This window comes from Corvus brachyrhynchos, unplaced genomic scaffold, assembly GCF_000691975.1.
Source record: "Corvus brachyrhynchos isolate BGI_N302 unplaced genomic scaffold, ASM69197v1 scaffold142, whole genome shotgun sequence".
Classification (NCBI taxonomy): Eukaryota; Metazoa; Chordata; class Aves; order Passeriformes; family Corvidae; genus Corvus; species Corvus brachyrhynchos.
The window spans coordinates 3,150,861-3,162,611 of NW_008237226.1; the positions used below are offsets into that span (position 1 = coordinate 3,150,861).

Consider the following 11,751-nt stretch of genomic DNA (forward strand, 5'->3'; position numbering starts at 1 on the left):
TGTTCATTTTAAAAAAATGTGTTCCACTCTCTTTTCATACAGTTCTCCGTGTGACTTAGATGGACCACCAAAAGGGTCATAGGAAATGTTGCACAGTTTTATTTGTATTCTGGTGTCTCATTCTGTTGTGTTTTGGAATGACATCCTGGCAGAACCTTGGTTTCCTGAAAGACTTTTCCATTCGCATCTATAAAACATTAATTTCACTTTCTATGATTTATCAAGCAACTATGCCATTGTTCTGTCTTGGGCTCACGTTGTCATTAGGGAATTCCAGGCTGGCACAGTGGTTTTGATTTAAGGGAGGGAAATGTGTTTCCTTTTTATTTTGTTATTCTAAGAGTTGTTTCTTTTAGAGTGAATTTTACTGGGTAATAAAAAATTTAAGACTGTGAGTGCACCAAAGGAGAAAATAAGTTGAGGAGGGAGTTTCTTGAACCATGGAGTTGGACTTAACTGGTAGTTCTTTCTCCTTTTTGAGTGACAGTACTGTGCTGGGTGCACGTCATGTGAATCCAGAACTATTTGGAGTCACTGGACAAAAGGGTTGTCTGCTGGAAAGCTGTAGTCAGAAATGTGTTTCTTATGTTCTTTGTTATGAAGGAATAGCCTGAGTCCCAGCTGATGCTGTTAAGATTCTGTAGGTGCAGCCATTTATTTAGACTTTACTGAAGTCAAGATTTGGTCTGTTCTGTTTCTTGAGGTATGGGAATATACCTGGTCTGGAAGAGGGGGAATGCTCTGTGTTAGCCGTGCCTCAAGTGTGTGCACGTGGTCAGTCCTGTTCTGATGGTGAAAGTTGTATTCCACTTCCCTGCTGACAGAAATTCCCTCCTAAATATATTAAATTAGGTATCTCTGAGACCAGAAATCCCCTTTAGTTGTTTGGGATTTTTTGTTCAAATAGACCTTACCTATTTTGTGAAATTTATTTTTATTTGGCATGAAGAAAATAGATATGGAATAACTGTTAATTTATCTGAGTTCCTTTGTGCTACATTTTGTCTTTTAAAGGACTGGAAATCTGTTATTCCAGGAAATAAATTTCTGAATTATTGTAAGGGCTTTCATGTATTTTCATTAATAACACTCTTAAAGGTTTGTTTACTGCATGAAGAGATTTTCCAGCATTTACTACAATTATGCTATGCTTCCACAGTCATTGACATGGGGTCTGTGCTTTTCCAGCAGCACAAATTTGGTCTGGATTGAGAATGGATACCTGATCTCATTTGAGGAGAGGACAGTAGCTCCATGCTGGTTACTGGGAACCACCATAAAGCCTGCTGGTTCAAGGTCAACCCATCAGCTTAGGGGTTTTTATCAGATTTGAAACAACAGAGTTAGATTCTACTGGGTCATCACGATTTTCACTCAATCATAGGAGCTTTAAAGCTGGATTTGTAGCCTTGTCACACATACTTCTGTCAATCAGATTTTCCTGAATTCTTAACTGAAAAAAATCATCTTCCAACACTTGGTTACATTAAAATAATTTTGCTGGATAATTTATTTTTAAATTGTGATAATAATCTTGAATCAGATAGGAAAAACCTGATGTCCTGGAAATTAGAAAGGATTTCTATCTGGGGTTGCTGAAAAATCTGCTTGCTCAAGAGATCAGAATCTAATCTGAGTGGATTGAAAGATTTGAAAGTATCTTTTTTAAATGTGAAGAGATTGTTGCATGTTAATTATTTAGTAATATATGTAGGTTAATACCCATTAGCATTTTTGAATATGGGCTGTACTTCACTTTGACAGCTTTGCATAACATCCCTACAGATGTCTTAACTTAGTGAGATTCTTAAGCACTTGGATAACACCAGGCATTCACAAAATGCGTGTTAATGTGTTTATTATGGAGCTTCCCAGGCTTCCCCCAGTAGTCCTTAGGTAAAGCGTGCCTTCTGAGGAGCAAGAGGACAGACTGGACTATCATAACTCTTGACTGCATTGATTCATTTTGACATAATGTGATTAATTTTTTTAAATCTAATTATGAGACTTCTTCCTGTTTATCAAAATTGCTACATAAGCAAGAATAATTCTGCTTGCTTCCTTAATTTTTTTAATTTGGCATAAAAGCTACAGGAGAGCAAAAAGGTGATTTCCCTCAAAGCAGGCCCATGTATAATTTACACGGCTACCACAAAGAAATCCTAATGACTTACACCTGCCAGACCATTATTAACTCACCTCTAGCCACAACATTTACATAGTAATGTGTTTTCATCTTTGCCATCAACTACTACTTGATCCAATACAATCTCATGTTTTCTTTTCTTTATAGTTGCTATGTCATGATGATCAGTCTGTGTATTTGCTGTTGACTTTGTTTTTCCTTCTTCTCAGGAAGTTCTTCATTATCTGCAGAAAGTGGCTGGTCACTAGCCTGAAGTGCACAATAAGGTCTTGACACTGCAGTGTTTAAAAATCTACTATATCCTTGGCTCTAGAAATTTTGGTCTTTGTTTAGGAATGTGTCCTGTGTATTACGGAAGAGAAATGTCATTATTTTACATTTGTCTTAGGCTCCCCTGGCTCAGAGCAGGGCTAAGTTCAGTCATGTTAAGTGCCATGCAATAGTATATTAAATAATGCTCCTTCATGCAGAGATCTCAGGCCATGTGTTCAGCTTTGCAGACTGCTACCCCCCTCTGCACACAATCTGTTTTTATTGAGGTAACTGGCTGGCTTTTCCATTCAGGATTCATTCCTGCCTGTTCAATGATACTTAAATGCTCCAGTCATATTAATTTGTAGAAGGGAGTCTTGATTAATTATTGAATTGCAATATCTTAAAAGAAATTCTGGGGGCCTTATGCAGATAGATAGGAAAATAGCATATAGATAAAAAGCATATTGCTTTAGGAGTAATGTTAATGCACAGTTTCAGACAACCCCATGAATGCATATTATTAATGGAATTCGTATTATTATTGAGAACTAAAAACTGAGACAGAAGTAAATTTGATTTATTGAACTTTCTTAACTCTAATTACGTGAGAAGTCTTACAAAAATATAACCAAATTTTTAGGGCTAGAAAATACTGCTTCTAGGTTCCCAGTGTAAAGACTGCTCACTTCCTCTTCTCTCTCCTTCAACGAAGGGAGTCAAGGTCCAAGCCTCTACGCTGATGCAAAGAAGAGCTGCTTCTGATGAGCAGGAGAGGTGGCAGATGCGAATATTTTTGTCCATTTTTTTGAGAATGCTGTCAGAAGTGTCCTTGTATCTGTAGAAGACAAGGTAGCCCTGTTTTAACTCCTGTGTTAATGAGGCTGTATTCATTGTTTTAACTATATTGGACTTGAGCCTCTGCATGAGTAAACAGCAAGTGATGCCATTTTAGACACGTTAAAGAACCGTATGCCAGCACCAAAGGGATGAGGTGCACAAAGCTTGAGTAAAAACAGAATACACAAGCATGCCTCTGATTAAGTCATGAAGGTTCACAGTTAGAAGGATATCCATTTCGTTGCCTCTTTATTTCTCTATCAAGTCTTTATTATTGCAAATATTTCAGTCTTTACCTATGAAGAGATTTGGGCAGCTGACCAGTAAGATAATACTAAAAAGATTTCAAACTCAGGATGCTTCAGGGAACTTTGGGGGGTTTTCCCCCAGAAAGTACCCAGAATACTTAGTACTCAGGCTGAGCAGTAGCCTTGCCCATTGTGCACGGTTCACTGCTAGAAAAGAAAACAAAATAAAAAACCCACCAAACTAAACCAACCAATCAAACAAGTTAAAGAAAGGTCCTGTTCAAGTGAATAGTATTCGTTTCTGGAAGAGCTGGGAAGTTCGAAATGAGCTGGCATGTGGTAACTAACGTGACACCATGCAGCTATCTCTGATTGCCATCACCCATCTCAAAGAGTCAGAATCTAATACAGATAAGCAAATATAATGACAGAAAAAAGCACAGAAAGGAAGATGACCTTATGATAAACTTGGATGCAGAGTAGGCCTTTTCAAAGGAACAGGGCAAAACAGGCTTTCAAATTCAGAAGCAGAGAAGTCATGTTCTGATGTACCGTGGAGGCTGCTTGACAGAGGACTTCTTAAAAGACAAGGCTGTATATTTTGCTGTCACATGAAACTTTGTACAGGTTTGTCTGAGTGATTTGGCATTAAAGGGCTTCAAAAGATTGTTTCTCTGAGTATAGATAAACTATGTTTTTGAGTATATTTGAAACCTGTCACTAATTTTTAACTGCTCCTCAGGCCAAAAACTTACACCCCCTGCCATCTCCCACCAAATCTGCAGATACCATTTTCTTAATGAAAGGAATCCAGAAGTGGGAGTCAAACCTTTCCATGTTCCTTGGGGTTTTATACAGTGTTTCATCATCCCAAGGAAATCTGGTACTCTTAAGTGAAGAATCAAATCTCAAAGCACTGCACAAGTAGATGAAATCTCTTTTGCACACTAGGGACCTTTTCATCATAGTTTTGTGTTTCAGGGGATTTCACAACCTTTACTTGAGGGAAACAAATATTCAAATCCCAGTTAGACCAGAACAGAGGAAATATGCCAGGTTCAATTACCACTGGAATTAGCAGCCTATGAGAATTTTTCCATTCGCATCTTCACCATCTTTTTCATGAAGTTTTGTGTAAGTTGTTCGTGGGATGTGAGAGTGTAGAAAAGGAGTGACCACTTTAGAACTGATCAGAAGATAGGATCTCCCAAAGGTCTCAAAAAGTGCTGTAGTCCTGAGCAGCATGTTTCAGGTGAAGTCTCTCAGTTTTTAAAATCTTCATTTCTATGATTTCTATGAATTTTCTGAAAGTGAAAATCCACCTGCAAGTATATTTATATTTATATTTATATTTATATTTATATTTATATTTATATTTATAGTCAATCTTTTATGAAGACAGTAAATTTGCAAGAACCATTTCTCTATTTTTTATTATGAGTTCGAATTAGATTAAATATATGAAAAGCATAGTTTTCTGCTTGGTGTTGAATGTCATTCATTCATACACACAAAAAAATAAGCAGACAATTTATTATCCATTAAAAACAAAATCAAATGAGCAGAAAATACTTTTGAAATATTTTATATATATATATATATGTGAATGCCACAAGAGAGGTGGTGATGTCCCTTGATAGGTAACTTCTATGGATGATGATAGCCAAAGAACAAATTAGTCAGTATAGACTGTATTTTCTGTCATTCCTCTGTTTGAAGCTGGTGCAGTGTAATAGTATTTCACTGGCTGTGGCACAGACTACAGATTTTCTGGGTATTTGAAGCTCTGCGTAAACCTGCTGACTGCATGTGGAATGTGGATAGCTTTGACATTTTCAAATAACTAGTATTCTAGATGCTGTGTAGCTTCGGGGACTTCTGACATATTTTATCTATTTCTTTGTCCTTAGAGATTGCTGGATAGGAATGTGATTAGCTTCCACACTTACTAGCTCACATGCTAAACCCATGCCCAGTCTGTAGCATTTTTAGAATACCTTGTCTGCAAGATGTTGTGTATTGTGTCCTTGGTTATGAGGCACTACTTAGTATTGGCTCTCCTGTTTCCTTTCCTCCTCTTTGCTGTGCCTTCCTTCTGTAGGTGAGGTGGACTTTTTCTCAGTCCCAAGCTCTATCTCTACGCAAAGAGAAATACATTGGGAGAAAAAGTTGACATTTGCTGAAAAGTGCAAAGAATGTTTCTACTCAACATTTTTTTCACCTTTGCTTCACATAATGGGACACAGATTTTACTAAAATAATACAAAGGTTGACTTAAATCACTGATATTGCCTGCTTTAAAGAGGTCGAAAATTTTATCTCAGGAAATCAGCTGTGCAGCTCAGTGGGAGGGTAGACCCAGTCTCCATTTGTGTAAGAAATGTGAGTTCTGATTCTCCTCACACTTACTGCAGGACAGGGAGGAAAAGCTCTATCGAAGTCAGTGAAGTTGCACCAGTTTAAAAATAACATGAGGTGAGAAAAGAATCAAGCCCCAGGGTGTTTCAAAGCTATGTGCTGAATCACTGAATCATAAAAAATAGGGCAGGAAGAGCCTCGAGAGGTCATCCAGTCTATCCTGCCTTCCCCAAGGCAGAATCAGCTCTATCTGTGTCATTCTGACAGATGTTTGACTAACCTGTTTTTAAAAACATCCAATAACAGTGATACCACCACCTCCTCTGGGTAGCCTGTTCCAGAGACTCTCTATACTTATTGTTAGACATCAAGAAAGACTTGGCTGGTCCTGCTGTGGTTCGAATCCATAGTTATTTCTGTTTGCTGCAGCCACAAAGACCAGTTGTGTTTGCAAAAGCCATTTTAAATTTATAAACACTTCACAGGATATCCTGAGTTGGAAGGGACCCACAAGGACCATCAAGCCCAACTCTTTCAGTAATGTCCTGTACAGGGGTTGAACCCAAAACCTTGGTGTTATTAACACCATGCTCTAACCAACTAAGTTAAACTTTGGTCGTCTGTAAATTATAAAGTGACTTTTTTTTTCAGTCTTTGTAAAGTGTTTTGGCTTTTTGAACTCTGTAAGACAGTTGTGGAGGACAGAGGTTTTTGTTTGGGATTTAGGAAAGGTAGACTGAAAACTGAAGTTACATAGGAAGAGGCAAATTCCTACCCAGCAGTGAGACCTTCTTTGCACAAGTGAGTGGATGCTCTTCCAGTAGAAGGAATAGTTTAACAATATAGACCTAAAATAAAGTTACCCTTTCCAAGGGTGTTCCTATCAGAAAAAAAACTGGTCTTGGGGCTTTCAGCAAGCAAATTGATTAGGGTAAAATAGTCAATAGGATTATAAAATCGCTCTAAATCCCTCTGTGATGGCTGTCCTTCAGATCAAGGCCATGGTTTCATATTAGTATTATTAAGTGACAATGATTTTTCACCAAGAGTGTACAGACATATGAGGTTCGATTCACATTGTAATGTAGCTGCTCTGAAATAGATTCACATCTAACACATAACACATATTTGGGTTACTGTAACCATAATTCCTGGGAGTAAGAGTATTTGATGGTACAAAGTGATGTTTCTCTTCAAATAAAGGAGAAAAATATTATTTCAGGCAAATGTTTGATTATGTAAAAATAAGGTTTTTAAAATGCAGGTATGGTCTTTATTTCTGTTACCAAATTATCCTGATTTATCATGAAGCTTCCTGTTAGGGATTGTTATCCTGCCATCAAAAGTGTAGGAGATAAAGTAAAACCTGTTTGCCTAGTAAAAGTCTGTAGTGACCACCTTTGCATTACCAATAATTTCAGGTATCTTTGGTTCTATCTTCATGCTTTTCAGCGTGGTTCAGGAAAATGAGTGGTCCAGTGTATACTACTGAGCTAAAACTTGTTGGGTCAGAGTAGCACCTACTTTGTGGAGCAGACTGCCCCTGATTCTCAAGCTGAAATGTACCAGCTTAGCCCTGTACCTCTATCTAATCCTCCTTCCTACCACTTAATGCAATGAAAATATCATGCAGAAAAATTAGCAGTTTATACCCATCTCTTATATTTACACTTGCTTAATGTACAATGATGTATTTTTTTTTAAAGGAAGAGTAAACCTTTTGAATGTCAAACAGATTGTACTACCAAGATGTGTCAGTGCAGGCTGTACAGATCACTTTGTTGTGTCCAATCTAATGTAGGTTTCCTTCATTTTTTTATTTAAAAACTTCATCAAGGGCATATTTTTTATATCATTACAAAGAAAATAATCTTACAGCTTGGAAGAGATTTTGTAATTCTCTGCTGGTTTGTCTGTTTTGCTCCATGCACATTTTTCATCTTGTTGACCTTACTGTACAAATCTGTAATGAAAAATATTGATTGACTCTTAGAGTAGGGGATTGCAATGTCATGATTTCACACTCAGTTGTTGGGTAACAAGGCTCTGTAGTTTTTATTTAGAGAGGCCAATTGCAAAAACAAAAATGAAGAATTGTGTTAGCCCCAGCTGCCAAGGTTACAGAGCAAGCAGCTTAGAGGGCTCTGGGGTTCCAGGCAAGAGAGGGATTGTCTCTGCCCAGCATGTAAGGGATAGAGCTAGACAGACACTGTCTAGTGTCTACAGATACACACTGACACCAGCAATTCATAAACCCAAAAAATTACAACATTTTCTGCTTATCAGTAAATGGAGTAGACACTCAGCTGTGTAATTAACCCTTTAAATGTTTGGCCATGATGCAGCTCTTTTGAAAGCTCTTTTCTGAATGCCTCCCTCATAACATCCTGGGGATATCTTGGGTGCCCAGGTACTACTGGCAGTCCGTTACACAGTACAAAAATACTTAAATATTTCATATATCCATGCTAAGGAGTTCTTACATTTCATGCTTAGTTGTTTATAATATATCTTTACATGTGCCACCTAAAACATTATACTAAATTCTCTGAGCTGGTATAGCTGCTTCAGGTAGACATCATGGAATATATGAAAGGAAAGTAAGCCAGATACCCAGCCCTTACGTGGCTCAATTTCAGGTAAATCTATGATTTTAATTGATGGAAAACTGTTCTAAAAAGTCAGCTGTCAAAGTTGCCCAACAATTCCAAGCTTTCATTTTATCTGCATATAGGCTTTATGAGGCATCAAGTTACAAGTTACAGATAATTTTAGATAATTAACCTCTTTATCTTTTATTTTATTAGTGTTCTGTTTTAATAATCTGCATTTTAATAGAGCCCTGTGTGACTAAGTCTTAAATTGTAAATACAAATTTGGAAGGCCATCAAACTCTGCATACCAACAACAAAAATCATTGCAGCTTTAAAAAACAGTAGGAAAACAGCAGACAGCTACTGCAGTGATGCCGAGCCAAGATGAAATAAGCAGACCCATGTAACACAGTTCACAGGGTTTTTTTTCTTTTTTTTTTCTCTTTTTTTCCTTTTTTTTCTTTTTTTTTCTTTTTAATGGAGCTGTGTCTGACTTCACCCTCTCTGGGTTTTTAATCTCTGTAAGACAACAGCCTTATCAAAGTATGCCACTTCTCTCTTGTCAGGCAAAGTTGTATATGGTGAGTGCATTTTTAACCCTGACCCCAGTTCCTCCCTCAAAAGAATTCCACATAATTCTTCAAAAGACACTTGTAAGGTTTCTTGATGCACAGTTCTTCAGTTTAAACAGCAGCTGATTAACTACAGAAGCAGTCAAAATATAGGAAAGCACGGATTTGTTCCTTCAATCTGTCATTGCTACATGGAAGGAAATTTGCAGGCACCTGGGCTATGTGTCCAAAGGTATTTTTGAGTGAAAAAGCTCCTCTTGGTGTTTGCTTTGCCCTGGCTCCCCAGGAGGAGTTACTGTCCTTATCTATCTCTTGGGTATTGTATTTGTATATTACTAATCATAGTAAATTAGGAACATCCATTAACTTAGGTTAATATTCATCCACATACATTGTCTTCTTTTGTGGACTTTCCTGAGGTTTGGTAATCTTGGCTAAATTTAGTGATCAATGTAACCAGTATTTCCTTTTTCAGACTAAGATTAATGCCATTATTTTTAACACACCTTAGTAGGGTATTTTCTTACACAACTGCTGACACTCACTCTGCCTTTACCTTCATCTGGTGTTACCCACATGCAATTTTCCTGTAATTCCACTCTATCAAGATGCTGCTTTCTCATGCCATTTGGGTCCAATTCTGACATTTGAAAAAGTACATTTAGTGCAGCACACTTCCCCCACCTCCCCAGGGTATCTGATCTACCATGTGTATTTGCTTGCTTGTATTTCATTATCACCTACTACTCACATTTGCATTTATAAATCATGCATGAAATTCATTTGCAAATCTGCAGACCTTCTTCTTCTGCAATACCCCATACTGTAGTTAATATCCTTCAATATAAAATAAGCTACTCTTTTGTTGCATTGCTTAATATCATATATGATATTTCTAGGGTGTGAGGGTTTTTTTTCTTTTTAGAAGGCTCGCCAAACTGTGTGAATATTTTTATGACCATTCTTAGGGACTGGGGTAAAAATGGCCATATTTATCACAGTAAATGCTTGTCATATTCTGCTTTTGAAAATAAAGCTACTTTTAAAAAGTATACATGCATAGCTGAAGTTCTTATGCCCACACACATTTTCCATTTGTTTCATACTTGCATCACTTAAAATCAGATGAAAGAATTTTTAGAAAATACCTACTTGGAAAGTTTTAAGTCATTACTGATATTTTTTCAGGTCAAATTTGAACCTTTATGCAAAATTTTTCAAGCACCAGAATGTATTGCTTGCCCTATCAGATAGATAACTATCTGGTTAGCTGAGCAGAAACATCAGGCAGTATGTTATTTCTGATCCTGTGTTGCAGAGCATATTGTTTTCCTTTTAATTAAATTGTTCCGTGGTGTTCTACCCTTAAGATTGTGTGTGCTTGCATTTCATTATCACTTGTTATTCAAACTTGCATCTCATTTGAAATTTGCAAACCTGGCAGGTTTTTTCCTATCTTTGCTATAAATTATTACTTCATTTCCCATCTCATCTGTTAAGAGTGCAGCCTATCTTTAATGGTGTTTTCTCATGTGTAATGTTTCTTCAGCTCTGGATTCAGTCAACTTTGACTTCATTTCCCCCCACAAACCTTGCTAGATCTCCATGATTTTATTACTTTTGATTTACTTTCCTTATGCACCTTCAATCCTGATTTGCTGTTTTCCTTCTGCTGCCATAAAGCACTTCTGTTAGAAACTCCTCCTTCTGGTTCAAAATAAATGAAAAGGAAGGAAGTAATATGAGATTTATGGAGTGAAAAGTACACTGGTTTGTTTAAGAGGGGGCAAAAGTGTAGTTGGTTCCTGTCAGCAAAGAAAGAAACTTCTAGCACATAGTAATTTTTTACTTTATCCACTCTAAAAAGGCTAAGAAATCTGTACAGCTTGTAGCAATCTGTATAGCTTGTAACAAAAGTAGGTACAATGTACTCAGCTTCCTATTAAATAATTATTATTAATCTGCTTACAGTATGTTTAAGTAACTATCAGTCTCTGCCAGTCTGCCACTAAGCTTCACAGTAAATTGCTTTGTTTTTTGGTTTGTTCCCCATTTTTCTGGAATGCGGATGAAGTTGGTCCCATTTTTTCCCCTCAATCCTGCCCTTCATTCCCACCATGTGTGTTTATGGGATGCTTAAATTTACCCATGGAGAGGCGGAGGGAACAGCTGAAACCAAGACTCTAGATAGAAGCGGCAGGAATTTCAAAAGGAGTCCCTGAGTGCTGTTTCATTCTTCAAATGATGTTTCTTTATCAAGATTGAAACTGTCTCATAGAAAACTATTCTCATTTTTTACACTCTGGCTTTGCCAGTTCTGAGATGCAGCTGTGAAGTGTACATCTTGAATGCACGCCCATGTACACATACTTTACATATTCATTCTGAATTTACCATGCTGTGTTTTTACAGCCCCACTGCAGGCCTCTATGGAAAGACCACCACAGGAGCTGGATGCAAAGGAGAGGGCTGGGGTGTGGGCTGCATGTGCTGATTTAGCCCTCATTTGGCATTGCTCTTGTGGTCTCGAGCTGCACTGAAGGCCCTGATGGAGCTTGAACCTCTCCTCCTGCTCAGACAGGAACCTGGATGAAAGCAGGATTCCTTCAGAATTGCAATGAATTGCAGTATTGCTGAACCCAGTGTCGTGAGTAGAGCACAGGGCAGGCATCTTTACAAAGAAAGCCTTTACCAGCCAGATAAGAAGTGTATGGTGGAGAGAGTGGTCCTGTTGCTGCTGA

General features: G+C 37.6%; 1 protein-coding gene across 5 annotated transcripts in view; it reads left to right on the plus strand.

Moving 5' to 3' along the window:
* Positions 1-11,751, plus strand: part of CDK14 (cyclin dependent kinase 14) — a 320,052-nt gene that overhangs the window by 275,513 nt on the left and 32,788 nt on the right. Inside the window, exon 16 of one of the 5 annotated variants that reach the window (XM_017729276.1) lies at positions 2,356-4,153. The exons of the other annotated variants lie outside the window; for them this stretch is intronic. The gene's annotated coding sequence lies outside the window, so the exon portion shown is untranslated. Of the gene's footprint in view, positions 1-2,355; positions 4,154-11,751 lie in introns of those variants that run through there. 5 annotated transcript variants of the gene reach the window in all.